Below are 27725 nucleotides of genomic sequence, written 5' to 3'. Positions count from 1 at the left end.
TATTACATGTCTTTCACCCTGTTCCGGTTCTTTTGCAACGCCCACTGCCGCGATACAATCTGAATCAGCATTTTTTATCAAGCATGTGCGTTCACCTGCGTAACCGTTTCACTCGTTAGAATTCTTGCTAAATTCTTGTATACCGACAGATTTAACAAAAATGTGTTTCGGACGCCGAAACCCGGGATCGAACCAGGGACCTTCAGAATTTCAGTCTGACGCTCTCCCAACTGAGCTATTTCGGCAGACGGGAAAAGAGTGAAAGAGGGACTTACCAGTTGTTGCGTTTCGGTAAAACCGCTTTATTTTAGCTGTTGCACATTATTACATGTCTTTCACGCTGTTCCGGTTCTTTCGCAACGCCTACTGCCGCGATACAATCTGAATCAGCATTTCTTATCAAGCATGTGTGTTCACCTGCCTAATCGTTTCACTCGTTAGAATTATTGCGAAATTCTTGTATACCGACAGATTTAACAAAAATGTGTTTCGGACGCCGAAACCCGGGATCGAACCAGGGACCTTCAGAATTTCAGTCTGACGCTCTCCCAACTGAGCTATTTCGGCAGACGGGAAAAGAGTGAAAGAGGGACTTACCAGTTGTTGCGTTTCGGTAAAACCGCTTTATTTTAGCTGTTGCACATTATTACATGTCTTTCACCCTGTTCCGGTTCTTTCGCAACGCCTACTGCCGCGATACAATCTGAATCAGCATTTTTTATCAAGCATGTGCGTTCACCTGCGTAACCGTTTCACTCGTTAGAATTCTTGCTAAATTCTTGTATACCGACAGATTTAACAAAAATGTGTTTCGGACGCCGAAACCCGGGATCGAACCAGGGACCTTCGGATCTTCAGTCTAATGCTCTCCCAACTGAGCTATTTCGGCAGACGGGAGAAGAGTGAAAGCGGCATTCAACAGTTCTTGCGTTTCGGTAAAACCGCTTTATTTTAGCTGTTGCACATTATTACATGTCTTTCACGCTGTTCCGGTTCTTTCGCAACGCCTACTGCCGCGATACAATCTGAATCAGCATTTTTTATCAAGCATGTGTGTTCACCTGCGTAACCGTTTCACTCGTTAGAATTATTGCGAAATTCTTGTATACCGACAGATTTAGCAAAAAAGTGCTTTGGACGCCGAAACGCGGGATCGAGCCAAGGACCTTCGGATCTTCAGTCTAATGCTCTCCCAACTGAGCTATTTCGGCAGACAGGAGAAGGGTGAAAACGGGATTCAACAGTTCTTGCGTTTCGGTAAAACCGCTTTATTTTGGCTATTGCACATTATTACATGTCTTTCACCCTGTTCCGGTTCTTTCGCAACGCCTACTGCCGCGATACAATCTGAATCAGCATTTTTTATCAAGCATGTGCGTTCACCTGCGTAACCGTTTCACTCGTTAGAATTCTTGCTAAATTCTTGTATACCGACAGATTTAACAAAAAAGTGCTTTGGACGCCGAAACGCGGGATCGAGCCAAGGACCTTCGGATCTTCAGTCTAATGCTCTCCCAAATGAGCTATTTCGGCAGACAGGAGAAGAGTGAAAACGGGATTCAACAGTTCTTGCGTTTCGGTAAAACCGCTTTATTTTAGCTGTTGCACATTATTACATGTCTTTCACCCTGTCCCGGTTCTTTCGCAACGCCTACTGCCGCGATACAATCTGAATCAGCATTTTTTATCAAGCATGTGCGTTCACCTGCGTAACCGTTTCACTCGTTAGAATTCTTGCTAAATTCTTGTATATCGACAGATTTAACAAAAAAGTGCTTTGGACGCCGAAACGCGGGATCGAGCCAAGGACCTTCGGATCTTCAGTCTAATGCTCTCCCAACTGAGCTATTTCGGCAGACGGGAGAAGAGTGAAAGCGGCATTCAACAGTTCTTGCGTTTCGGTAAAACCGCTTTATTTTAGCTGTTGCACATTATTACATGTCTTTCACGCTGTTCCGGTTCTTTCGCAACGCCTACTGCCGCGATACAATCTGAATCAGCATTTTTTATCAAGCATGTGTGTTCACCTGCGTAACCGTTTCACTCGTTAGAATTATTGCGAAATTCTTGTATACCGACAGATTTAACAAAAAAGTGCTTTGGACGCCGAAACGCGGGATCGAGCCAAGGACCTTCGGATCTTCAGTCTAATGCTCTCCCAACTGAGCTATTTCGGCAGACAGGAGAAGAGTGAAAACGGGATTCAACAGTTCTTGCGTTTCGGTAAAACCGCTTTATTTTGGCTATTGCACATTATTACATGTCTTTCACGCTGTTCCGGTTCTTTTACAACGCTTACTGCCGCGATAAAATCTCAATCAGCATTTTTTATCAAGCATGTGTGTTCACCTGCGTAACCATTTCAATCGTTAGAACTATTGCAAAATACTTGTATACCGACAGATTTAACAAAAAAAGTGCTTTCGACGCCGAAACCCGGGATCGAGCCAAGGACCTATGGATCTTCAGCCTAACGCTCTCCCAACTGAGCTATTTTGGCAGACGGGAGAAGAGTGAAAGCGGGATTCAACAGTTCTTGCGTTTCGGTAAAACCGCTTTATTTTAGCTGTTGCACATTATTACATGTCTTTACGCTGTTCCGGTTCTTTCGCAACGCCTACTGCCGCGATACAATCTGAATCAGCATTTTTTATCAAGCATGTGTGTTCACCTGCGTAACCGTTTCAATCGTTAGAACTATTGCAAAATACTTGTATACCGACAGATTCAACAAAAAAAGTGCTTTCGACGCCGAAACCCGGGATCGAGCCAAGGACCTATGGATCTTCAGTCTAACGCTCTCCCAACTGAGCTATTTTGGCAGACGGGAGAAGAGTGAAAGTGGGATTCAACAGTTCTTGCGTTTCGGTAAAACCGCTTTATTTTAGCTGTTGCACATTATTACATGTCTTTCACCCTGTTCCGGTTCTTTTGCAACGCCTACTGCCGCGATGCATTCTGAATCAGCATTTTTTTATCAAGCATGTGTGCTCACCTGCGTAACCGTTTCCCTCGTTAGAATTATTGCAAAATACTTGCATACCGACAGATTTAACAAAATTGTGCTTTGGACGCCGAAACCCGGGATCGATCCAGGGACCTCTGGATGTTCAGTCTAACGCTCTCCCAACTGAGCTATTTCGGCAGACGGGAGAAGAGTGAAAGAGGGACTTACCAGTTTTGCGTTTCGGTAAAACCGCTTTATTTTAGCTGTTGCACATTATTACAAGTCTTTACGCTGTTCCGGATCTTTCGCAACGCCTACTGCCGCGATGCATTCTGAATCAGCATTTTTTATCAAGCATGTGTGTTCACCTGCGTAACCGTTTCACTCGTTAGAATTATTGCGAAATTCTTGTATACCGACAGATTTAACAAAAATGTGCTTTGGACGCCGAAACCCGGGATCGATCCAGGGACCTCTGGATCTTCAGTCTAACGCTCTCCCAACTGAGCTATTTCGGCAGACGGGAGAAGAGTAAAAGAGGGACTTACCAGTTTAGCGTTTCGGTAAAACCGCCTTATTTTAGCTGTTGCACATTATTACAAGTCTTTACGCTGTTCCGGTTCTTTCGCAACGCCTCCTGCCGCGATGCATTCTGAATCAGCATTTTTTTATCAAGCATGTGTGCTCACGTGCGTAACCGTTTCCCTCGTTAGAATTATTGCAAAATACTTGCATACCGACAGATTTAACAAAAAGTGTACTTTGGACGCCGAAACCCGGGATCGAACCAGGGACCTTTGGATCTTCAGTCTAACGCTCTCCCAACTGAGCTATTTCGGCAGACGGGAGAAGAGTGAAAGAGGGACTTACCAGTTTTGCGTTTCGGTAAAACCGCTTTATTTTAGCTGTTGCACATTATTACAAGTCTTTATGCTGTTCCGGATCTTTCGCAACGCCTACTGCCGCGGTGCATTCTGAATCAGCATTTTTTATCAAGCATGTGTGTTCACCTGCGTAACCGTTTCACTCGTTAGAATTGTTGCGAAATTCTTGTATACCGACAGATTTAACAAAAAAGTGCTTTGGACGCCGAAACCTGGGATCGAACCAGGGACCTTTAGATCTTCAGTCTAACGCTCTCCCAACTGAGCTATTTCGGCAGATGGGAAAAGAGTGAAAGAGGGACTTACCAGTTTTGCGTTTCGGTAAAACCGCTTTATTTTAGCTGTTGCACATTATTACAAGTCTTTACGCTGTTCCGGTTCTTTCGCAACGCCTACTGCCGCGATGCATTCTGAATCAGCATTTTTTATCAAGCATGTGTGTTCAGCTGCGTAGTCGTTTCACTCGTTAGATCTATTGCAAAATACTTGCATACCGACAGATTTAACAAAAATGTGCTTGTGACGCCGAAACCCGGGATCGAACCAGGGACCTTTAGATCTTCAGTCTAACGCTCTCCCAACTGAGCTATTTCGGCAGACGGGAAAAGAGTGAAAGAGGGACTTACCAGTTTTGCGTTTCGGTAAAACCGCTTTATTTTAGCTGTTGCACATTATTACAAGTCTTTACGCTGTTCCGGTACTTTTGCAACGCCTACTGCCACGATGCATTCTGAATCAGCATTTTTTTATCAAGCATGTGTGTTCACCTGCGTAACCGTTTCACTCGTTAGAATTATTGCGAAATTCTTGTATACCGACAGATTTAACAAAAAAGTGCTTTGGACGCCGAAACGCGGGATCGAGCCAAGGACCTTCGGATCTTCAATCTAATGCTCTCCCAACTGAGCTATTTCGGCAGACGGCAGAAGAGTGAAAGCGGCATTCAACAGTTCTTGCGTTTCAGTAAAACCGCTTTATTTTAGCTGTTGCACATTATAACATGTCTTTCACGCTGTTCCGGTTCTTTCGCAACGCCTACTGCCGCGATACAATCTTAATCAGCATTTTTTATCAAGCATGTGTGTTCACCTGCGTAACCGTTTCACTCGTTAGAATTATTGCGAAATTCTTGTATACCGACAGATTTAACAAAAAAGTGCTTTGGACGCCGAAACGCGGGATCGAGCCAAGGACCTTCGGATCTTCAGTCTAATGCTCTCCAAACTGAGCTATTTCGGCAGACAGGAGAAGAGTGAAAACGGGATTCAACAGTTCTTGCGTTTCGGTAAAACAGCTTTATTTTGGCTATTGGACATTATTACATGTCTTTCACGCTGTTCCGGTTCTTTTACAACGCCTACTGCCGCGATACAATCTGAATCAGCATTTTTTATCAAGCATGTGTGTTCACCTGCGTAACCGTTTCAATCGTTAGAACTATTGCAAAATACTTGTATACCGACAGATTTAACAAAAAAAGTGCTTTCGACGCTGAAACCCGGGATCGAGCCAAGGACCTATGGATCTTCAGCCTAACGCTCTCCCAACTGAGCTATTTTGGCAGACGGGAGAAGAGTGAAAGCGGGATTCAACAGTTCTTGCGTTTCGGTAAAACCGCTTTATTTTAGCTGTCGCACATTATTACATGTCTTTCACGCTGTTCCGGTTCTTTTGCAACGCCTACTGCCGCGATGCATTCTGAATCAGCATTTTTTTATCAAGCATGTGTGCTCACCTGCGTAACCGTTTCCCTCGTTAGAATTATTGCGAAATACTTGCATACCGACAGATTTAACAAAATTGTGCTTTGGACGCCGAAACACGGGATCGAACCAGGGACCTTTGGATCTTCAGTTTAACGCTCTCCCAACTGAGCTATTTCGGCAGACGGGAGAAGAGTGAAAGCGGCATTCAACAGTTCTTGCGTTTCGGTAAAACCGCTTTATTTTAGCTGTTGCACATTATTACATGTCTTTCACGCTGTTCCGGTTCTTTCGCAACGCCTACGGCCGCGATACAATCTGAATCAGCATTTTTTATCAAGCATGTGTGTTCACCTGCGTAACCGTTTCACTCGTTAGAATTATTGCGAAATTCTTGTATACCGACAGATTTAACAAAAAAGTGCTTTGGACGCCGAAACGCGGGATCGAGCCAAGGACCTTCGGATCTTCAGTCTCATGCTCTCCCAACTGAGCTATTTCGGCAGACGGGAGAAGAGTGAAAACGGGATTCAACAGTTCTTGCGTTTCGGTAAAACCGCTTTATTTTGGCTATTGCACATTATTACATGTCTTTCACGCTGTTCCGGTTCTTTTGCAACGCCTACTGCCGTGATACAGTCTGAATCAGCATTTTTTATCAAGCATGTGTGTTCACCTGCGTAACCGTTTCAATCGTTAGAACTATTGCAAAATACTTGTATACCGAAAGATTTAACAAAAAAATTGCTTTCGACGCCGAAACCCGGGATCGAGCCAAGGACCTATGGATCTTCAGTCTAACGCTCTCCCAACTGAGCTATTTTGGCAGACGGGAGAAGAGTGAAAGTGGGATTCAACAGTTCTTGCGTTTCGGTAAAACCGCTTTATTTTAGCTGTTGCACATTATTACATGTCTTTCACCCTCTTCCGGTTCTTTTGCGACGCCTACTGCCGCGATACAATCTGAATCAGCATTTTTTATCAAGCATGTGTGTTCACCTGCGTAACCGTTTCACTTGTTAGAATTCTTGCAAAATTCTTGTATACCGACAGATTTAACAAAAAAGTGATTTGGACGCCGAAACCCGGGATCGAACCAGGGACCTTTAGATCTTCAGTCTAACGCTCTCCCAACTGAGCTATTCCGGCAGACGGGAGAAGAGTGAAAGAGGGACTTACCCGTTGTTGCGTTTCGGTAAAACCGCTTTATTTTAGCTGTTGCACATTATTACATGTCTTTACGCTGTTCCGGTTCTTTCGCAACGCCTACTGCCGCGATACAATCTGAATCAGCATTTTTTATCAAACATGTGTGTTCACTTGCGTAACCGTTTCACTCGTTAGAATTATTGCAAAATTCTTGTATACCGACAGATTTAACAAAAAAGTGCTTTGGACGCCGAAACCCGGGATCGAACCAGGGACATTTAGATCTTCAGTCTAATGCTCTCCCAACTGAGCTATTTCGGCAGACGGGAGAAGAGTGAAAGAGGGACTTACCAGTTGTTGCGTTTCGGTAAAACCACTTTATTTTAGCTGTTGCACTTTATTACATGTCTTTACGCTGTTCCGGTGCTTTCGCAACGCCTACTGCCGCGATACAATCTGAATCAGCATTTTTTATCAAGCATGTGTGTTCACCTGCGTAACCGTTTCACTCGTTAGAATTATTGCAAAATACTTGAATACCGACAGATTTAACAGAAAAGTGCTTTGGACGCTGAAACCCGGGATCGAACCAGGGACATTTAGATCTTCAGTCTAACGCTCTCCCAACTGAGCTATTTCGGCAGACGTGAGAAGAGTGAAAGAGGGACTTACCAGTTCTTGCGTTTCGGTAAAACCGCTTTATTTTAGCTGTTGCACATTATTACATGTCTTTACGCTGTTCCTGTTCTTTCGAAACGCCTACTGCCGCGATACAATCTGAATCAGTATTTTTTATCAACCATGTGTGTTCACCTGCGTAACCGTTTCACTCTTTAGAATTATTGCAAAGTTCTTGTATACCGACAGATTTAACAAAAAAGTGCTTTGGACGCCGAAACCCAGGATCGAACCAGGGACCTTTAGATCTCCAGTCTAACGCTCTCCCAACTGAGCTATTTTAGCTTTTTTTTTCTTTATTGCCTTCTTTACTACAGGTCAAGCTAATATGACAATCACTATCACACGTGTTTCATGCGTGACAACGCGTCAAACAAAGATATTACATCTTCATTACAGTCGGTAGTCCTATACACATCTCGCACTTTTATAACAGCTTGCACGAAACACTCATTAACGGATCACATTCACATCACAGTGTCTCTCACATCACAGTGTCTGTACGATAGCATACTACGCCAAACCGAATGAAGACCAAGTACAAATATAACATCCAAATTTTGCACAGAACTATCACAAGGCAAAAAATGAATTCCATATGAAGTAAGAGGTAAATCTTTTTTTAAAGTCCTCTGTAAAATGTCCCAAAAGAAAATAGCGTTCCTACAATCAATAAACACATGTTCAATGGTCTCAGGTTTGTTACACAGGAGACAGCTGCTTCCCCATGGTACTGAATCCCTCTCTCTTCAAGCCACGTGTTTACTGGCAAGGTTCCCGTATGAAGTTTAAAAAAGAAGGTTTTCACATTGGGTGGTATGCACATGTTTTTCACTCGCTTTAGTACGTCATGACCATATGATTTTTCATACCTTGAACGGTACAGGGGCACAGGAAAAACATTCTGTATTAGGTCTTTCATAAGGCGCTTTCTTTTCACATTAGTTAGGTAATCTATCGAAAACCTCGCCCTTAAGAAACGTTATGAGAACACAACTTCGCGCAAGAACGGTGACAAGGTGTGTCGTTCTCGCCTGTCTGAAGATACAAAGAAGTCAGGAATGTGGTGTAACAGCGTTGTTTGAAATAAAGAACGTAAAAAAGAGTCTCTCTGGTCTCTAATGAGCAGGAAACGTGATATTACTTGGTTAAGAAACAGATGGCACAGAGACAGCCCTCCTTGCTTAACCCGCCGAAACAAGTTCGTTCTAGATGTTCTCTCCCACGTAGAGCTCCAGATGAACGTAGCGAATATCCTGTGGACTTTGTGAATGGTTTTACGCTTACAACTAAGTACTTGCAAAAGGTACATAATTTTAGCAGCTACAAACACGTTGCATACAGCTGACCGAGAGAAAATTGATAAGCCACGACCGCCCCATCCTTCGGCGGTCGCGCGCAGTTCTTCAGCCTTTTCAAGCCAAAATGCTTCACTGTCTTGATACCTGTTCAACGGTACCCCTAGGTAATGACTAGGCGTCGTGAGCCACTGAATATTTCCAAAAGAACTGGGCGTAAGGTCCCAATTACCATGCCATAAACCAATGCTTTTTTCTTTGTTCATTAAACTTCCACTCGTGTCACAAAACCTTTGAGTGATTTTTAATAACGAAGTGACACTCTCTCTATCAACTGCAAAAAAGGCAATATCGTCGGAGTATGCCAAAACACGCACTTCACATGACTGCAACCTGAAGCCATTAATCCCTGCATGGTGAATCACTTTCTGACACAATGGTTCCAAAAATAGAGTCAAGAGCAAATGACTTAAGGACACCCCTGGCGCACGGAGGAAAGTACTTGTATGCGCTGTGAGAGTTCTCTATTTACAATTAAATTTGTGTGTTGAATTTTGATATGCCATTTTAATACCTTTACATATGATCGCACCAAGACCAACGTACTCAGCTAGCATGAAGAGTATATTGTGTGGAACCATGTCGAAAGCCTTGGCTAGATCAATTTGCAACATAGCTACTTTTAGAAGCGCAGCGTCACAATACTCCAAAATGCTCCTGGCAACATGAATATTCGTGAATATGCTCCCACGCTTGATGCCGCAAGTCTGATGGGACCCGACCAACTTGTATATAACTCCTTGCAACCTCCTAGCCAGAACTTTCATAAACACCTTATATTCTACGTTTGTTAGCGTGATTGGCCTGTATCCTGTCACTTTGCGTAAAACATGTTGCTCTTTCCCTTTAGGAATCAGCACGGTGTGTGCTCGATTAAACGACGGAGGCAGAGCTCCGCGATCTAAAGACTCTGAAAAAACCTCATGCAATGCGGCGGCCATATCCTCCTTGAACGCCTTGTAAAAGGCGGCATTAATGCCATCTGGATCAGGTGATTTGCCCATGCCGGGATCATCGATAGCCTTCTCAATTTCCCCTACACTAATAGAAATTTCCAATAAATTTGTGTCCTCAGCCTAAAGTGTCGGCATTTCTATCAAGAACTCATCTACAAAACCCGGCTCCTTTGGTTCGCGATAAGCAAACAAGTCCTGATAACAGTTTTCAAAAGCTGTCATAATATCTTTATGTTCTTTCAATATTTTACCATTCCATTCTATCTCTAGTATGTCGTGAGCTCGAGCATATGCCTTTTCATCTGACAAGGCTCGCTTTGTCGGGGCTTCACCCACGAGGTATCTCTCAGCTCTTGCTCGTATAATTGCGCCTTTATATTTATCTTCTTCAAGACATTCAATTTTGTTTTTGACAACATGCAGTTGATGTGTGAATAAGCCCGGGTTTTCTGCTTCAATATTCACCAAATCATTTAGCTCTGCCCGTAGCTCACGTTCCTGTTTTCGAGCTTGATACTGCATGTAGCAACCACACTCTATTGCGTTCATTTTTATCTTTTGCTTAAATAATTCCCATCTTTCCGTGGCACTTCTTTCTGCGTTTTTGAAAAAATTCTCGGTTTCCTTCTTTGTCTTATCTACAAACCCTTCGTGCGTAATTATCTTAGTATTCAGTTTCCATGTTTCCCATACAACCTTCTTTTTGCACTTTCTACCTATCTCAAACAAAACTAAGCAATGATCACTGAAGGAAACAGCATAAACGTCATAGTTCTGACATAAAGGTACTATCTCAGAACAAACATATGCTCGATCTAGTCGTGCGTGACTCGAACCTTGAAAATGTGTGAAGTGCTGGCGACTGCCACCTATCGCAAACAGAGCTACGTCATGTAAAAAGTACTTATTAAAGCTGTCTCTAAGCAAACCAACGCTTTCATCACCTAATTTAGCAGTATAGGTGCAATCTTCTTGGGTCAAAACACAATTGAAGTCACCCAACAGAATCACACATTTCTTACATTCAAAGTACGCTTGCATTTCCAGAAAAAACAAACATCTGTCTCTCGAATTTGTAGGTGCGTATACACAGATAACTCTAAATTTAGTGTTCTCGTAACAAAAGTCACACAAAACAAAACGCCCATAAGGACAACTTTTGACCTCTTCCACTACAATACCAAGAGAGTTCTTGACAGAAATAATACATCCGGCTGATGCTCCCACTGCATAGCTCACACACGCATTGTACCGCAATGAAAATCCTGCTACCAAGCTATCAGTCGCGTCCTCAGTACTAACTTTAGTCTCCTGGACCACGAGCAAGTCAAGGTTTTTTTCTTGCATCAAGCGTTTCAACTGGTACTGTTTGCGACGCGTTCTTAGACCACGTACATTCAGCGTACCAATGCGTAAAGGCGCAGTCATGCTAGCCATGTTGATGACAAAGATGAAAACTACAATGCTGCGCTTACCGTGTCTCGTATACTGTGCAGTGGGAAAACCGGGGTCTTACACGTGTAGATCCTGTCCCCGAACCGGCGACGATGACGCCGACCGGGTTTCGAGGGCATATTTTTTACTCTTAGCGCCTGTGACGCGATGCCACAGACGCTCCGGGCGTTTCAGGTTGCGTTCCGTGCTCTCCACTCGGTAACGCCTGCCGCATCCCGTGGTCGCTTCCGGAGAATTTGTGCTTGCTTCTGGCGTAGCGATCTCGCCACTGGTACCCATATCTTCCTCCATCGATTCTTGAATGTCCTGCTGGCCGCCTGTTGCGGCCAACTCCTCGGATTCTTTCGTTGAGTCTTTGCCATCTTGCGTTGTCGCGTCGGCTGTCTCTTCTCCAGTTGCCTGAACCGTGGCGTCCGGTCCCACGGCGTTGCTGCCAGGGGCCACCTTTTCAGCCTCTTCGGCGTCCATTAGATTATCTTGGGCGTCGTCTGTTGGCAGCACGGTCTTCGTAACTCTAGCATAACTCCTGACGCAATCTTGACTTTCATGACCAAACGCTCGGCATACACCACAGCGGGGAGTCTGGCAGTCTCGTCGTATATGTCCTTGCATGTGACACCTTAGGCAAAGCGGTGCCCGACCCGGGACCACAAGAAGGACGGTGCCCCCTCCAATCTTAAAAAGGTGCGGCAAGTGTTCTAGCACCACGCCTTCCTTCAGTTTCAGTCGCACCATCCTCGTCATCGATATCGCGTGTTCAAAGCCCGCGACGGTCCAGTTGTCGTTGGAAACCTCCAGAACTTCACCAAACTCACCTAACGCTTGTCGAATGCTCTCATTCGAGACCGCAAAATCAACCCAGTGGATTTTCACGGTTGCATCATGTTGGATAGGGTCGATGATAGCGCAAAAGCCACCCTTGACTCGGAGTCCACCTGTTTTGAGTAATGCATCTTTGTCATCCTTGCTTCGCATCTTCACCAGCCAGATGTGATTCATCTGGAGCGCTCCGATGCCAGTGATCGCCTTGATGAGTCCCACTTCTTCCAACGGGGCCCGAAAGTCTTCCAACCGGTATGGTCTTTTTTCCAAATCCCCGTGCAGAAACACACACTCTCCCATACTGTCACCCGATGGCAATGTAGGCAACAAAAACCGGTAATCCGATGGTGCAGAAGGGAACCTAACACCACGGCCAGCAGCGGCCGCCGAAGCACCTCGCACGGAGCGAGCCATCACACGTCCGTCTCCCACCGAAGCCGAACGCGGAGTCCCCAACTGAGCTATTTAGGCAGACGGGAGAAGAGTGAAAGAGGGACTTACCAGTTGTTGCGTTTCGGTAAAACCGCTTTATTTGAGCTGTTGCACATTATTACATGTCTTTACGCTGTTCCGGTTCTTTCGCAACGCCTACTGCCGCGATACAATCTGAATCAGCATTTTTTATCAAGCATGTGTGTTCCCCTGCGTAACTGTTTCACTCGTTAGAATTATTGCAAAATTCTTGTATACCGACAGATTTAACAAAAAAGTGCTTTGGACGCCGAAACCCGGGATCAAACCAGGGACCTTTAGATCTTCAGTCTAACGCTCTCCCAACTGAGCTATTTCGGCTTTTTTTTCTTTATTACCTGTTTTCCTTTACAGGTGTTCACACAGAAACATGAATGATAAAATACACTTGGACCAATATTTGATCCGAAGTGCTCACATTAAAATTTTTTCAAGTTGCACAATTCCTCTAACATTGTTAGCCAGCTGGGAGGTTCTTCTTCTTGTTTATACACCTCAGTGATATACCGCATATTTGCAATGAAGTTCTCCCGGACAGGACGTATGTTCTGGTCAAGATGTCTGTAAGCCATAGTGGTCTGCCAGATGCTGTGAAGGCTAATTAACATAACCATGTCGTATGGTATGCCGTCGTCCTCATCCACACAGAGAAAACGAATGCCATGGCTTGTAATGGGGAGATCTTTTTTCAATGTTCTTTGAAGGATGTCCCAATGAAAGACAGCGTCCCAGCAATGATTAAACACATGGTCTATTGTCTCAGGTGTTTTACAAAGTAAACAATTGGTTGTCCATGGTACATCAATTCCTTTGTCCGCTAGCCACTGCTTTACGGGGAGAGTCCCGGAATGCAATTTAAAAAAGAAAGTTTTTGCCCCTGCTTTTACTTTCATCTTTTTGACCCTTTTCAAAACATCCTGTCCGGGTCCTGCATTGAACATAGATCTGTACAAAGGTGTTGGGAACAAGACATCACGGAGATCCCTGTACAGATTTTTTCGCTTAACAGTGGCAAGATATTCCTGCGAAAAGCGGAATATCTTTCAAAAACTCAAAAGACTGTATAACTTCTCTCAAAAAACCAGACACATATCGGCACATATCACTGTTTGTAGACACAACAAAATCAGGGATGCGTGATGACAGCCTTACTTTTATCACTGTTTGCAGAAATTTGTTTCTTTGATCGCGAAGGAAAATAAACCGAGAGACAACTTGTCTAATAAATAAATGACATAAACCGAGTCCGCCATTACTAACGGACTGGAATAAATTAGACCGGCTTGTACGTTCCCACGGCGATTTCCACACAAACACAGCAAAAATCCTGTGAAACTTCTGTACATTGACGCGTGACATACAGATAACTTGCATGACATACCAGATTTTTGATATCAAAAACATGTTGCACACAGTTGCACGTGCGAATATAGACAGATCCCGACCACCCCAGGCATTTGTTTTTTGCCTGAGGGTTTCTGCTTCACCTTTCCAGTAATCCGCGTTGTCGCGATAGCTGTCCAAGGGTACACCGAGGTATTTTAGGGGTTTGCTTTCCCATTTTACGTTAAGGTATACCTCAGGCCTCACATCCCAATTGCCATACCGAAAGGCAGTTGTTTTATGCCAGTTAATTACACTGCCTGTCATGTCACAAAATTTATTTGCCATGTAAACGACTTCACATATACTTTGTCTATCTTGGCAGAGTACTGCCACATCGTCAGCATATGCGAGTAATTTTATCTCGGTGTTCTGTAACCGAAAGCCTTGCACACTTGAATTTTGAATGATTGATAAGCAAAAGGGTTCTAGGTAGATGGCGAATAACAATGCTGAGGCCGGGCATCCCTGTCTGATAGAACTTAGTATTTCAATTTCTTCACTGAGCTGCTTATTGACTATCAACTGCGTTACACACTGTGAATATGCCATCTTCAAACCATCAAAAATTACGTCACCAACTCCCACAAGCTTCAACACACTGAACAATACTTCATGGGAGACACGGTCAAAAGCTTTCTGTAGATCTATCTGCATGATTGCTATTCATTCTTCACAGGGGTCACAAATCTCTAGTACACTTCTTACTATATGTATGTTCGTGGTGATGCTGCGACCTTTTATGCCGCATGTCTGGTGTGTCCCTACAATCTTTTCAATGATGTTCTGAATTCTCCTGGCTAAAACCTTCATGAATATTTTATAATCCGTGTTCAAAAGACTGATAGGTCGATATGATGTTACAGAATGAAGTTTGCTGCTATCATCTGTCTTCGGAATCAAGGCAGTATGCGCCTGCGTGTAAGAGCGTGGCAGTTTTTTCTTTTTGTATGCTTCTACGATAACTTCGTATAGCGCAACTGCCACGTCTTCTTTATAAACTTTATATAACTCCGCCCTGATTCCATCAGGGCCGGGCGTCTTGCCTGTACTTAGGTCGTCAATAGCTTTTTTTATTTCCTGTACGCTGATAGGAGCCCCTAATTTTCCTCGTGTATCGTCGTCAAGCTCGGGCATTGTATCAAGAAAGACATCCCAAAACCCGTGGCCATCGGTACTCGTTTTCCGAGCAGATTACGATAATGGTCCACAAACGCCTCCATTATCTGATCTTTTTCATTCGTCAGTATGTCATTGCGTACTATTTCTCTGATTTCATTTCTTTGTGCGTATTTTTTTTTCATCACCCAAAGCTCGTTTTGTGGGTGTCTCACCTATCCAAAGTTTTTCACTTCTAGCTCTTATTATAGCGCCTTTATACTTCTCTTTATCTAAAATCTCCAGTTTGTTTTTAGTATCTGTTATTTCATTGGTAAAGGAGCCGGGTTTCACAGTTTCTTCCTGCAAGAGCACTTGTAATTGCCTTCGCAGGTTCCTTTCCGCCTGTTTCTTCTCGAATTTATTTTTGTAGAGCGTTCTAATGCATTCATTTTAACCTCTTGTTTGAAAAATTCCCACTTTGTTTTCCAGTCATCTTTTTGATTACCGTAGAGTTTCGTGAGGGCTTCGGTTACATCTTTACCATAAGATTCATCTTTCAAGATTTGGCTGTTTAGTTTCCACAAGTGCCAGTTAAATTTAGGAGTCCTGTCTTTAGCGCCAAGTGTGAAACTAATCATACAGTGGTCGCTGAAAGACACTGGTGTAACAACATATTGCCGCGCGCTTGATCTGCCAGCGCAAAAGAGGCAGACGAAGTGGCAGTTCCCCTCGTGCCATTGTTCTGTTTTTGGCTGCGCTGAGCCGACCGCTCTTCGGACTTTTGTGAGGACGCCTTAAAAACGTCTCCTGTCTCTTTAACGTGACATTTTAATGGTGGAGGTGCTGGGTAACCTCACCTATGCAACAGACTCCTTCTAGCAGCCGGAACGTGACCCAAAACCCAGAGCTTACGCCGGTACACCGTTTCAGTCGGAGGATTCGAGGACTGTCCCCCGAGTTTGTGCCTCACAGTACAAGTACGTCGACTGGTATGGAGAATACTGTTGCTGTCACCGCTTCCCCTACCGCTGGAGCCGCCGCTGCTCCAACCGCTGCACCCGCAGCTGCACCCACTCATTACACGCTACAAAAACCACGTGTTCCGAGTCCCTTTCGTGGTGGCCTCTATGAAGATGTGGAAGATTGGCTGGCTGAGTACGAGTACGTAGCGGATTTCAACGGGTGGGACGAAGTAGCGAAGCTCAAGAATGTGTACTTTAGTCTTCTGGATGGTGCTCGCACATGGTTCCAGAACCGCAAGGGCCTCCTAACGTCGTGGCATGAGTTCTGTCACAGGCTCCGCGAAACGTACTCGAGTCTCGATCGTCGAGAGCGCGCTGAAAGGGCCCTCCAGTCCCGCATGCAGATGCCTAATGAAGGTGTGGCTACATACGTGGAGGATATGGTTCATCTGTTCACTCGCGCCGATCCAACCATGCCGGAAGACAAGAAGCTGCGACATTTGATGCGAGGTGTGAAAGAGCAGCTCTTCGCTGGACTCATTCGTAGTCCGCCTAGAACGGTCGCGGAGTTCCTCACTGAAGCCGTCGCCATGGAAAAGGCGCTGCAGCAGCGGAACCAGTACGATCGGCAAGTGAATGCTACCTATACCACCGGGCTAGGCTCGTTCCCGACCGACGTGGGAGCGCTTCGCGAGCTGATACGTTCGGTTGTTCGCGACGAGCTACAACAGCTGCAACAGCTGAACCAGGCGCAGCAGCAGCCTTCCACGAATTGCATCGCCACCATCATACGTGACGAAGTTCAGCATGCGCTCGGCACACCTCGCCGCGAGACACCAACGCAGGTTGCTGCACCACTTCAGGCGTTCGCAACTTCAAGTGAACCTCTAGGGGTGACCTACGCAGACGTATTGAGACGCACCGTTCCGTCGTCCACGACACCATCCCCAGTGAGTGGTTTCCAGCGCACCACTTATACCGACACGTTCGAACACAACGCACCTGCACCAGTCCCACTACCAGCCGCAACCCCGTACGCCACACTGCAGTCCGCACAGGTGGTCCCTTATTTTGCAGACACTCGACCCGTCATGCGTAAATCCGACATATGGCGCATGCCCGACCGACGACCGCTTTGCTACCACTGCGGTGAAGCGGGTCACCTCTACCGAGACTGCCAGTACCGCCGACTTGGGCTGCAGGGTTTTCCTGCCAATTCACCCCGCCCCCGGTTTGGACAGAGACCACCAGAAATTGAAGATTTTATCGCTCGGCAGAACGTCCCACTCAGGCGTCAGTCGCGCTCACCGTCACCGCGGTCGTCATCTTATTCAGGCAACGGAAATCGAAGGCCGCAAGGACGGTCTCCGAGCCCTCGCCTGGAAAACTAACGCCAGCGACCTTTCGAGGCGAGGCTGCTGATTCTCGACGTGATGAAGACCTCGCCCTCCAATCGACGCGACATCGGACCAACGGAAATTCGACTACGCCGGCGCCTGTATCCCAGCTGAGCGACTTTTCAATGGACATACCTGTGCTGCTCGACGGTCGCAATTTAACTGCCTTAATAGACACTGGTGCTGACTACTCGATTATTAGCGGACAATTGGCACGTACCTTGAAGAAAGTGATAATGCCTTGGACAGGATCGCATGTACGTACAGCTGGCGGACATGTAACGCCGGTTGGTTTGTGCACGTCCAGGCTACAAATACGAGGCTGCACGTTTTTGGTCAGCTCCATCGTGCTACGTGACTGCTCCCGCGAATTAATTCTCGGCCTCGATTTTCTTCGGGAATATGGCGCCGTAATCGACCTACGGCGACGCTGCATTTCCTTTTCGACAGTCAACGCTACGTCAAGGGACTCCAACCGCCGTACAACCGCCCTCCGTGTTTCCGACGACAGTGTCACAATACCACCTCGTGCAAGTATCCTAATTCAGGTGACTTCCGAAGGAACCAGTGACGGTGAAACAGTGGCAGAGTGCAACGTCTCCCTGCTGCTGGCGCTTGGAATTTCTGTGGCACGAGGCATCATTGACATTCGGAACGGTACAGCCGAGGTCATGATTACAAATTTCACCAATGAGCATCGTCACCTTTTCCGGGGCACTGCGGTCGCCTACGCTGAAGCCTTGGAGGACGTCATTGAGTGTTTTGCCTGTGAAGACAGTAGCCGCAATGGACAAACCGTAATAGATGTTGACATGAACAGTGCACTGCCAGAAGAGAACCAGAGGGCCTTGCGAGAGCTATTGTTTGAATTCAGGGCGTGCTTTGCTCAGTCGTCTAAAGTGAGTCAGACGCCAATTACACAGCACAGGATAATCACTTACGACGACGCAAGACCTATTCACCAACAGCCATACCGCGTCTCGCCGACAGAACGCGCAGCTATCAAGCAGCAAGTGAAAGAAATGATCGACGACGGCGTTATCCAGCCTTCGAACAGTCCCTGGTCCTCACCGGTCGTTCTGGTTAAGAAGAAGGACGGTACGCTTCGCTTCTGTGTAGATTACAGAAAGCTCAACAACGTCACAAAAAAAGATGTTTATCCGCTGCCGCGTATTGATGACTCGCTTGACCGACTACGACGAGCGAAGTATTTTTCTTCCCTGGATTTAAAGAGTGGCTACTGGCAAATTGAGGTTGATGAGCGCGACCGCGAAAAAACCGCCTTTGTCACGCCGGATGGCCTCTACGAATTTCGGGTGCTACCGTTCGGACTCTGCTCTGCGCCAGCTACCTTCCAACGCATGATGGACACTGTGTTGACTGACTTAAAATGGCAAAGCTGCCTTGTGTACTTGGATGATGTGGTCGTGTTTTCAACCAGCTTCTCCGAACATCTGAAGCGACTACGACAAGTACTTGAGGCGATTCGGACGGCTAACCTTACGTTAAAGCCGCAAAAATGCCATTTCGGTTACGAAGAACTAAAGTTCCTTGGACATGTCGTAAGCGCAGAAGGCGTCCGTCCTGACCCTGAGAAAACCGCCGCTGTCGCAGCCTTCCCGACTCCTGCCGATAAGAAAAGTGTGCGGCGGTTTCTTGGTCTATGCGCGTACTACCGGCGCTTTATAGGCAATTTTTCGAAAATTGCCGAACCATTAACTAGACTCACTAGAGACGATACGCCGTTCGTTTGGAGTACTGAACAAGAATCAGCATTCACAGAGCTTCGGCTTCGCCTGGCATCACCACCTGTTCTTGGACATTTCGACGAGGAAGCCGAAACAGAAATTCATACCGACGCCAGTAACGTCGGTCTGGGCGCGGTACTCGTCCAACGGCAGGAGGGAATTGAAAAGGTTATCGCCTACGCAAGCCGAACCCTAACACGCCCGGAGTCAAACTACAGTACCACGGAGAAGGAGTGCCTTGCTGTCGTGTGGGCAATTGCTAAGTTTCGACCTTACCTTTACGGCCGTCCATTCAGAGTAGTGACGGATCATCACTCGCTGTGCTGGCTTGCGAACCTCAGAGACCCCTCCGGACGACTGGCAAGGTGGAGCCTACGTCTGCAGGAGTACGACGTCACTATCGTGTACAAGTCCGGTCGTGCACACGAAGATGCGGACACGTTGTCACGCGCGCCAGTTGAGCCTGCCGCTCAGAGCTTCGAAGAGGACTGCCCTTTCCTTGGCTCCGTAAGCGTAACAGACTTGGCTTTACGGCAGCGAGCAGATGCTCAATTGCGACCTATCATTGAACATCTAGAGGGCCGCAACGTATCACTGCCCCAGCATATAACTCGCGGATTGTCATCCTTCTGCTTACGACAGGGCGTGTTGTACAAGAAGAACGCAGCCGCCAGCAACAAAACTTACCTGTTGGTCGTCCCCGCAGAGCTGCGTGAGGAAATTCTATTTGCCTGCCACAACGAGCCTCCATCGGGCCATCTGGGCATCACCCGAACCATCGCTAGGGTACGAAAGTCTTACTACTGGCCGAAACTTGCCGCTTGCGTTAAACAGTACGTTCAAGCCTGCCGCGAATGCCAGCGCCGAAAATCCCCATCTGTTAAGCCTGCGGGATTACTTCACCCTATCGAGCCACCCAGAACACCCTTCGATCAAGTCGGCATGGACCTCCTGGGTCCGTTTCCCTTGTCATCTTCCGGCAACAAGTGGATAATCGTCGCTACAGATTATCTAACCCGCTATGCTGAAACTAAGGCGCTTCCTAAAAGCACGGCTTGTGAAGTTGCTCAGTTTTTCATCGAGAGAATTGTATTACGCCACGGTGCTCCATCCTGTGTCATCACAGACCGAGGAACAGCGTTTACAGCAAGGCTCCTTGAACAAGTTTTTCAGTTAAGTTACTCCACGCATCGCAAGACAACAGCGTATCACCCTCAGACAAATGGACTGACCGAGCGGCTTAACAAAACGATGACTGATATGCTGTCTATGTACATAGACGTACAGCACAAGACGTGGGATGAAATACTGCCTTACGTAACATTCGCGTATAATACCGCTACGCAAGAGACCACACGATTCACTCCGTTTCGTCTTCTATACGGTCGGGACGTTCAGACGATGTTGGACGCAATGCTCCCATGCGACATTGACAACATCGAGAATCTCGACGAAGATGCTGAGTGTTTCGTGCAACGAGCCGAGGAAGCACGTCAACTAGCCCGCGTAAACATCAAGAAACAACAAGGCGTCGATGCACAGCGCTACAACCGCTGCCACAGACAAGTCGATTATAAACCAGGTGACCAGGTGTTGGTTTGGACCCCTGTGCGCTGCAAAGGTCTCTCTGAGAAGCTTCTCAGTCGGTATTTTGGCCCGTACAAAGTGCTACGACAAGTGAGCGACGTCAATTACGAAGTCCTTCCGGACGGAAGCCAACCACCCCGACGCCGACAGCTACGACCCGAGATTGTGCACGTGGTGCGGTTAAAACCGTACCACACACTGTGACAATGTTTTTTTTTACGATACACGCTTCGTTTAGCATCGAGGCGATGCTCTTCAGGGAGGAGGGGCAGTGCCGCGCGCTTGATCTGCCAGCGCAAAAGAGGCAGACGAAGTGGCAGTTCCCCTCGTGCCATTGTTCTGTTTTTGGCTGCGCTGAGCCGACCGCTCTTCGGACTTTTGTGAGGACGCCTTAAAAACGTCTCCTGTCTCTTTAACGTGACAATATTCATCACAGCACATAATAAGGTCCAGTGATATGTACGCTCTGTCTAAACGTGCGTGGCTTAGACCCTGAAAGTGCGTAAACTGAACCTTGCAATTAGACATACATAAACCAACATCTTCCAGGCAATTTTCTGCAATCATCTCATTTAAGAACACTGCGCTTTTATCAAATGACTGGGCCGGCTTGGCACGGTCCTCCTTTCTACAAACACAGTTAAGATCACCAAAAAGGACTACATATTTGTCACATTCCAGTAAGTTACTTATTTCTTCAAAGAAAACTTTCCTTTCACTGTCTCGATTCGGAGCATAAACGCATATGACACGCCTATCGAAATTCAAGAAAGAAAAATCACACACTACGAAGCGTCCTTTATCGCTGCTTGCTACACTTCTTTCCACAACGCCTATCGATCGTCGTATGAAGAGCGCACACCCTCCTGATAAGCCATCAGCATGGGATACACAAATGTCATACATTGAGCGAAAAGGCAACGTCATATGATTGGTATCTTTCTCTGCCGCTATCTTAGTTTCCTGCACAGCAATCACATCCAAGTCATGCTCCGAAAACAGCCTACTCAACTGGTACTGCCGCCTTCTTGAAGATAATCCGCGTACATTTAAGCTGGCAAAACGCATTGCTCTGTTAAGCTTCAGGCTCATTTTTTTTTTTTAAACAAGTAGCTGCTCACCATACCGTCTTAGCCGAACTCCGCCTATTTAGTCGTCCGGTGCACCTTCTTGGTAGAAGGCGACACATAATGTGTTGTCAAGAGGCCGGTTTTCCCGTCCTCTTTTCCCCTTCTGTTATATTATGTTTGACCGCCAGTCGTTGCCTCCGAAGGAGAGCTGCTTTCGGTGGCGGTTCTTGATTGCTCATGTCACTTGATTCTGTTGAGGTTGTGTCTCGTGGTCGTTTCCCGTACCTGGTTCCTCCCGTACCTGGTTCCTCGGCGTCGTGCCACTCCATGGCACCACCCTCGGCAGGTTCCTGGACAGTTTGAGTAGATGTTTCACTCTCGTCTGTAGCAGCGGTTGCGTCGTTTAAAACATCAGTCTCTTTTGCGCTCGTCAGTGATTCTGCGGCCGCTTGCAAACACGCTGGTTCACTTGTTTGTCCTGCTTCTTTCACATCCATCACGCCTCCTGTACTGAATGTTTTTTCCGCAGAAGTCACCTGTGATTTCGTCAATGCATCCGCGATAGGTTGCACTCCCCCACTGTCAGTTGACCTTGGCGGTTTTTTCTGCAATCGCGTCATGCCTGCTGCACTAGGTGTTTTTCCTTCACAAGCCGCTTTCGATTTCACCGATTCTTCTGCTTCGGTCTCTTCCATAGTGAGCTCGGATTTATCCATGCTCCCGGTGTTCAGTGCAGCAGCTGCATACGTCTTCGTGCAGTTCCCAAGGGCGTGTCCAAACCGCTTGCAAGTGTCACACCGCGGGACTCGACAGTCCCTCCTAATGTGGCCAATCTGCTGGCAGCGCAAACACCGCGGCGCTCTTCCGGTTGCCACAATAAGTGCGAGCTCTCCTCCAACTCGTAACTGGTGAGGTATATCGTCCAGCGTAACGTTAGCCTTTAGCCGTAGCGTCACGGTTCTCGTCATGGTATTCTGCTGGGTGTAGCCGTCAATTCGCCACTTATCCATTCCTACGTCAAGCACCGTCCCGTATGGGGTCAGTGCATTTCGTACGTCCTCTTCTCGTACGTGGTAGAGCAACCAATGCAGCTTCAGACGGACGTCGCGGTGGCTTGGGTCGATTATCATGCATTTGAGGCCTTTCACAGTCAATTGCGGATCAGCTAAAAGTTTCTTTACACCTTCAGTGCTTCGGCACGTCACTGCCCACACGTGGTTCATTTGATAAGCGCCGAGTGCAAGAACCTCGGTGGGCTGAACACGTCGAAAAAGTGGCTCGCGAAAGTCTTCCACGTGATAAGGTCTTCCTTTTACATCCGCATGCAGAAAAACAGTGTTTTGAACCACATACCCAGTCGGCAGAGGGGGCAAAATAACAGCATTGTCCTGGGGCATTTCAATCCTGGAGCCGCGGCTGAGGTGAGCCGCCGATGCCGCTCCAACGAAGCTCATGATACACACGTCCGCACGCTTTCGCACCCGGAAGTGGAATCAACTGAGCTATTTCGGCAGACGGGAGAAGAGTGAAAGAGGGACTTACCAGTTGTTGCGTTTCGGTAAAACCGCTTTATTTTAGCTGTTGCACATTATTGCATGTCTTTACGCTGTTCCGGTTTTTTCGCAATGCCTACTGCTGCGATGCATTCTGAATCAGCATTTTTTTATCAAGCATGTGTGTTCACCTGCGTAACCGTTTCACTCGTTAGAATTATTGCAAAATACTTGTATACCGACAGATTTAACAAAAAAAGTGCTTTGGACGCCGAAACCCGGGATCGAGCCAAGGACCTTTGGATCTTCAGTCTAACGCTCTCCCAACTGAGCTATTTCGGCAGACGGGAGAAGAGTGAAAGCGGGATTCAACAGTTCTTGCGTTTCGGTAAAACCGGTTTATTTTAGCTGTTGCACATTATTACAAGTCTTTCACGCTGTTCCGGTTCTTTTGCAACGCCTACTGCCGCGAGGAATTCTGAATCAGCATTTTTTTTATCAAGCATGTGTGTTCACCTGCGTAACCGTTTCACTCGTTAGAATTATTGCAAAACACTTGCATACCGACAGATTTAACAAAAAAGTGCTTTGGACGCCGAAACCCGGGATCGAACCAGGGACCTTTAGATCTTCAGTCTAACGCTCTCCCAACTAAGCTATTTCGGCAGACGGGAGAAGAGTGAAAGCGGGATTCAACAGTTCTTGCGTTTCAGTAAAACCGCTTTATTACAGCTGTTGCACATTATTACATGTCTTTCACGCTGTTCCGGTTCTTTCGCAACGCCTGCACTGTAAGCAAAAGTTAGCCGAGATGAGAGTTTCTCCAGCACATGAGCCCACAAAACTCCCCTGCCCCAAATATTTACTCCCTGATAGGGAGTGAACTCGGCACATGTCATCGTAAGACGGCCCCTGCTTAATCACAGAGTTTATGAACGACATGACCTTGTTAAACTCCCCAGGGAGTTTCAGGTCACGTGGTTACAAACTCCCTATAGGAGCTTTAAAAACCCTCTTTGGGTGTGACGTGTGTGTGTGTGTGTGTGTGTGTGTGTGTGTGTGTGTGTGTGTGTGTGTGTGTGTGTGTGTGTGTGTGTGTGTGTGTGTGTGTGTGTGTGTGTGTGTGTGTGTGTGTGTGTGTGCGCGTGCGTGCGTGCGTGCGTGCGTGTGTGTGTGTGTGTGTGTGTGTGTGTGTGTGTGTGTGTGTGTGTGTGTGTGTGTGTGTGTGTGTGTGTGTGTGTGTGTGTGTGTGTGTGTGTGTGTGTGTGTGTGTGTGTGTGTGTGTGTGTGTGTGTGTGTGTGTGTGTGTGTGTGTGTGTGTGTGTGTGTGTGTGTGTGTGTGTGTGTGTGTGTGTGTGTGTGTGTGTGTGTGTGTGTGTTTATAGAGGCATACTCTACCGGGAAAAGCTACTATGCTCTCTAGGTATTTTCCGTGGCGTCAGGGAACTCGGCTGTCTTCAGCGTTTTCGGGGAGTTGTGTAATTACTCTGAGTGCATTCGTAAAGTGGACCTGTTTGACCCTGCTGGGTTCCTTCTTGCTGTAGTTGATAGAATACAACTTCTGAAAATAGCAGCTGTAGTCACGACAATGGCCCATCGTTTGTCCAACAATGCTAAAAGAAATGTTCACGCGCCAAAAGACGAGCGGCTAAATTGATGAAGTAGGGCACGTGTACTCAGGTACACGTTTTAGCCCCAGAACTACTGTCAGTACACCTACTGCAAGTTACGTTTGGCAAAACACTATTTGCGACGCCTGCTGGTGCACCTAAACTTATGGTTACATTGCTTACGCTTTCTCTTAAGTGTTTTTTTTAGTTGAGGCTGTAGAGAAAAACCAAGGTCGTGGTCAGACTTTCCTATCTTTCGTCCCTGCTTCTGCTTTTTGTAAAACAGTAGCAAATTGAAATTGCTGTATTAGGAATTTCGGTAGGAATTTCCTGAACTTAAATCTGCTCCTTCTCGCTGCGCTTCATACATGACAGACGTGTTTTCGTACAAGAAATTACGCCTTGCCGAGAAAAGGCCGAGAAGTGACGTCTGAATACAGCGCAACCATTCGCGGTAACTGCTCGCCATCGCCGCCGCCGATCACAACATGCGCGCTCACGTCGTGGGAGCAATATCGGACTGCACCGCCACTAGTTCTCGCGTTAGCCACCTGGCCCACCTCTTGGCGGAGCTTTGAAAACTGACTTTATTCTAATAACGTGGTCTGAGATAGCGGATTAGAACGTTTGTGCTTTGCTATATTACAGAAAATTTTCAAAACATGAACAGGAAAAGACGTGGGTGGTAGCTGAGCTTCAGTACGGGTGTCTAGTTTTTACGCCTAAGTTGAATGTTGTGATTACCGGGTACCCTGCGCTGTGTATCAGCTGTTGCAGTGTCTAGCACTTTTCAGCAGTAGCAGTAGAATGAATGGAGTTTTTAACAGCTAACAAACCACATCTTTGATGCTGGTTTCATTATGAGTATAGCGTAAGGGTGCCCCGGTTTACTTGTGACCAACTGTCTAAATACTTTTGCAACAGCTCTGAGTTTTAGTCACTTTAAAAAAAAATAGGGACATTCTTTTTTTTGCAAGTTGAAAATACACAGATTGCAGTTCGCGACAATTCTTCCAGCTTTGTTAGACACAAGCGTCAAAAGTTCACTCATTTGCCTGAGCTGAGACACCTGCGATTTAGATGGTACTTGAAAAATCGGTCATATGAGAGGCTGTTGCTGAAAGATAACTCTTACCTAATCACAAGTTCCTCATTACTGTGTTATCGCAAGTATATATGCTTGAATCCTAAAAGCATTATTCCTTTAGTGTTGGCTTAATGCTCCTGCCTTTTTGAAATCTATACACGTGGTTTTCCTCAGACTTCGTTTCTCAATGAATAAATTTGGAAGCATCAATATCACTTACAATCTGGTCACTAGGACGATTACTTCTTGTACAAGATTGCCATATGAAAGTTTGTTTGAAGAAACCGTGGAGCTGGAATAAACATATCCACCCAATTTGAAGCGTTGAGGCGTGGCTGAAAGAGTCGTAGGATGAAGGCGCTTCATTCTTGTTAGAAATTCGCTTCTAAGCGCGCAAACAGTGAAACACAGCCGCAGATAATTTTATATCATTTAGTAAAAAATAGGATCTTTCACAACTCACTTGAATAAAATCCCGTCCGTTTTGTTGCGCTTTTTGTGAAATCAATTCGACTTAAACACTGCAATACTGCGCGAAAGTTACTTGTACCCGAAGCATGTGCATTTGTTCAAGTGACCTTCATGCTCTGTCCACTCAGTTTATACTGCCTATGGAATTTCTGTTCTGTAGTGACATACTGCATTTTTGAGGATGCTAATTATGCAACCAGACGATGTGCCGGTTGTAGCACAAAGTAAATAGTATTTACTCGTTCCAAATTAGAACTTGGTGTTTCAATTGCGGCACTCTGGTTCCTCGGATTAGCTATGGTCTTCCAGCTGCCAATAAAGTCTAAGCAGCCAACGTAAATAATTGATTGATATGTGGGGTTTAACGAGCGTAAATAATTCCAGCTTCTCTAAAACTGAGCATTCCCGTGACTCATTATGATAAATAAAAAACAGTCTTTTTAGTGTCTCTCCGTAGTTGTGATGAAGTGCTACCACGCTCACATTTTATAGGCAAGGACAAAGTGGTAGTTGTGAAAGTACAAACGATGTCGCAAAACGAGAACATAGCGCTCCGTAGTTTCTGTATCTGATTTTAACGTAATTCTTTCAATTTCATCATGAGCCCAATCAGAATATAGTTTCGATTTTATGTGCACAGACCATCCTTTGGTCATATACATAAGCGATGGATTATACCAATTGTCGCTTATTCCATCATTTACTTTAAGTGCGAAGCAGCTTAGGGTATCGGCTTGTCGGCGTGTCATATCATTGTCAGGGTATATCGCAAGTGGTTATGTGCCGCGAAAATGGGCATATCCAACTACTATACATGTTATAAGTTGAAGATTTGTCTTTGCTGCGTAAAATACTTTTTCTCTTACAGACACTGTCAGAATAACCGACAAAATTGGCCAAGAAACTGAAGCTTCTTATATAAAACTAAAGATGCAAATGTGCATCTTTACTTTAAAGCCGTCTGTTTGAAGCACTACTTGAAACATACCATCAAAGCGATGATGCGCCAGTTAACGGGTGGCGAGTAAAGCATTCCGAGTGAAGGTTTTACAAACTTTATTTGTATTTAGGATTTACATCGCCAATACAAATAAAGTTTGTAAAATCTTCATTTGGAAATGATTTTATTGAAGTAGGGATGAACTTCCGCATCTCGTTCGTCTTCTGCCGAACACAGGTGCAGGACCAGATGTTTATTTGTATTTAAGATTTACATCGCCAATACAAATAAAGTTTGTAAAATCTTCATTCGGAAATGATTTTATTGAAGTAAGTAGGGATGAACTTGCGCACGTCGTTCGTCTTCTGCCAAACACAGGTGCTGGACCAGATGGTGTCACTTCAGGAATCTTAAAAATAATATTCGATATTTCTCCTAAAGACCTTTTTAATG

The 27725-nt window shown here is 46.0% G+C and overlaps 22 non-coding genes across 22 annotated transcripts; all 22 read right to left on the bottom strand.

The window, feature by feature from the left end:
• Positions 1 to 172: 172 nt before the first annotated feature.
• Positions 173 to 245, bottom strand: TRNAF-GAA (transfer RNA phenylalanine (anticodon GAA)). The gene has a single exon. It is a non-coding gene; the product is annotated as a tRNA-Phe (tRNA).
• A 249-nt stretch (positions 246 to 494) lies between these two features.
• Positions 495 to 567, bottom strand: TRNAF-GAA (transfer RNA phenylalanine (anticodon GAA)). Its single transcript has one exon. It is a non-coding gene; the product is annotated as a tRNA-Phe (tRNA).
• Positions 568 to 816: 249 nt separating this feature from the next.
• On the bottom strand, positions 817 to 889 carry TRNAF-GAA (transfer RNA phenylalanine (anticodon GAA)). Its single transcript has one exon. It is a non-coding gene; the product is annotated as a tRNA-Phe (tRNA).
• Positions 890 to 1138: 249 nt separating this feature from the next.
• TRNAF-GAA (transfer RNA phenylalanine (anticodon GAA)) lies at positions 1139 to 1211 on the bottom strand. The gene has a single exon. It is a non-coding gene; the product is annotated as a tRNA-Phe (tRNA).
• Positions 1212 to 1782: 571 nt separating this feature from the next.
• On the bottom strand, positions 1783 to 1855 carry TRNAF-GAA (transfer RNA phenylalanine (anticodon GAA)). The gene has a single exon. It is a non-coding gene; the product is annotated as a tRNA-Phe (tRNA).
• Positions 1856 to 2104: 249 nt separating this feature from the next.
• On the bottom strand, positions 2105 to 2177 carry TRNAF-GAA (transfer RNA phenylalanine (anticodon GAA)). Its single transcript has one exon. It is a non-coding gene; the product is annotated as a tRNA-Phe (tRNA).
• A 572-nt stretch (positions 2178 to 2749) lies between these two features.
• Positions 2750 to 2822, bottom strand: TRNAF-GAA (transfer RNA phenylalanine (anticodon GAA)). The gene has a single exon. It is a non-coding gene; the product is annotated as a tRNA-Phe (tRNA).
• Positions 2823 to 3072: 250 nt separating this feature from the next.
• On the bottom strand, positions 3073 to 3145 carry TRNAF-GAA (transfer RNA phenylalanine (anticodon GAA)). Its single transcript has one exon. It is a non-coding gene; the product is annotated as a tRNA-Phe (tRNA).
• Positions 3146 to 3392: 247 nt separating this feature from the next.
• TRNAF-GAA (transfer RNA phenylalanine (anticodon GAA)) lies at positions 3393 to 3465 on the bottom strand. The gene has a single exon. It is a non-coding gene; the product is annotated as a tRNA-Phe (tRNA).
• A 249-nt stretch (positions 3466 to 3714) lies between these two features.
• On the bottom strand, positions 3715 to 3787 carry TRNAF-GAA (transfer RNA phenylalanine (anticodon GAA)). Its single transcript has one exon. It is a non-coding gene; the product is annotated as a tRNA-Phe (tRNA).
• A 247-nt stretch (positions 3788 to 4034) lies between these two features.
• On the bottom strand, positions 4035 to 4107 carry TRNAF-GAA (transfer RNA phenylalanine (anticodon GAA)). Its single transcript has one exon. It is a non-coding gene; the product is annotated as a tRNA-Phe (tRNA).
• A 247-nt stretch (positions 4108 to 4354) lies between these two features.
• TRNAF-GAA (transfer RNA phenylalanine (anticodon GAA)) lies at positions 4355 to 4427 on the bottom strand. The gene has a single exon. It is a non-coding gene; the product is annotated as a tRNA-Phe (tRNA).
• Positions 4428 to 4675: 248 nt separating this feature from the next.
• On the bottom strand, positions 4676 to 4748 carry TRNAF-GAA (transfer RNA phenylalanine (anticodon GAA)). The gene has a single exon. It is a non-coding gene; the product is annotated as a tRNA-Phe (tRNA).
• An 895-nt stretch (positions 4749 to 5643) lies between these two features.
• TRNAF-GAA (transfer RNA phenylalanine (anticodon GAA)) lies at positions 5644 to 5716 on the bottom strand. Its single transcript has one exon. It is a non-coding gene; the product is annotated as a tRNA-Phe (tRNA).
• Positions 5717 to 6288: 572 nt separating this feature from the next.
• TRNAF-GAA (transfer RNA phenylalanine (anticodon GAA)) lies at positions 6289 to 6361 on the bottom strand. The gene has a single exon. It is a non-coding gene; the product is annotated as a tRNA-Phe (tRNA).
• A 249-nt stretch (positions 6362 to 6610) lies between these two features.
• Positions 6611 to 6683, bottom strand: TRNAF-GAA (transfer RNA phenylalanine (anticodon GAA)). Its single transcript has one exon. It is a non-coding gene; the product is annotated as a tRNA-Phe (tRNA).
• Positions 6684 to 6931: 248 nt separating this feature from the next.
• TRNAF-GAA (transfer RNA phenylalanine (anticodon GAA)) lies at positions 6932 to 7004 on the bottom strand. Its single transcript has one exon. It is a non-coding gene; the product is annotated as a tRNA-Phe (tRNA).
• Positions 7005 to 7252: 248 nt separating this feature from the next.
• On the bottom strand, positions 7253 to 7325 carry TRNAF-GAA (transfer RNA phenylalanine (anticodon GAA)). Its single transcript has one exon. It is a non-coding gene; the product is annotated as a tRNA-Phe (tRNA).
• Positions 7326 to 7573: 248 nt separating this feature from the next.
• Positions 7574 to 7646, bottom strand: TRNAS-GGA (transfer RNA serine (anticodon GGA)). The gene has a single exon. It is a non-coding gene; the product is annotated as a tRNA-Ser (tRNA).
• Positions 7647 to 12671: 5025 nt separating this feature from the next.
• TRNAF-GAA (transfer RNA phenylalanine (anticodon GAA)) lies at positions 12672 to 12744 on the bottom strand. Its single transcript has one exon. It is a non-coding gene; the product is annotated as a tRNA-Phe (tRNA).
• Positions 12745 to 23433: 10689 nt separating this feature from the next.
• On the bottom strand, positions 23434 to 23506 carry TRNAF-GAA (transfer RNA phenylalanine (anticodon GAA)). The gene has a single exon. It is a non-coding gene; the product is annotated as a tRNA-Phe (tRNA).
• A 251-nt stretch (positions 23507 to 23757) lies between these two features.
• On the bottom strand, positions 23758 to 23830 carry TRNAF-GAA (transfer RNA phenylalanine (anticodon GAA)). The gene has a single exon. It is a non-coding gene; the product is annotated as a tRNA-Phe (tRNA).
• Positions 23831 to 27725: the final 3895 nt, after the last annotated feature.

This window comes from Rhipicephalus microplus, chromosome 4 (genome assembly GCF_043290135.1).
Source record: "Rhipicephalus microplus isolate Deutch F79 chromosome 4, USDA_Rmic, whole genome shotgun sequence".
Taxonomy (NCBI): domain Eukaryota; kingdom Metazoa; phylum Arthropoda; class Arachnida; order Ixodida; family Ixodidae; genus Rhipicephalus; species Rhipicephalus microplus.
The sequence above is the reverse complement of the archived record's forward strand: the minus strand, read 5'-3'. Positions and strand labels throughout refer to the sequence as shown.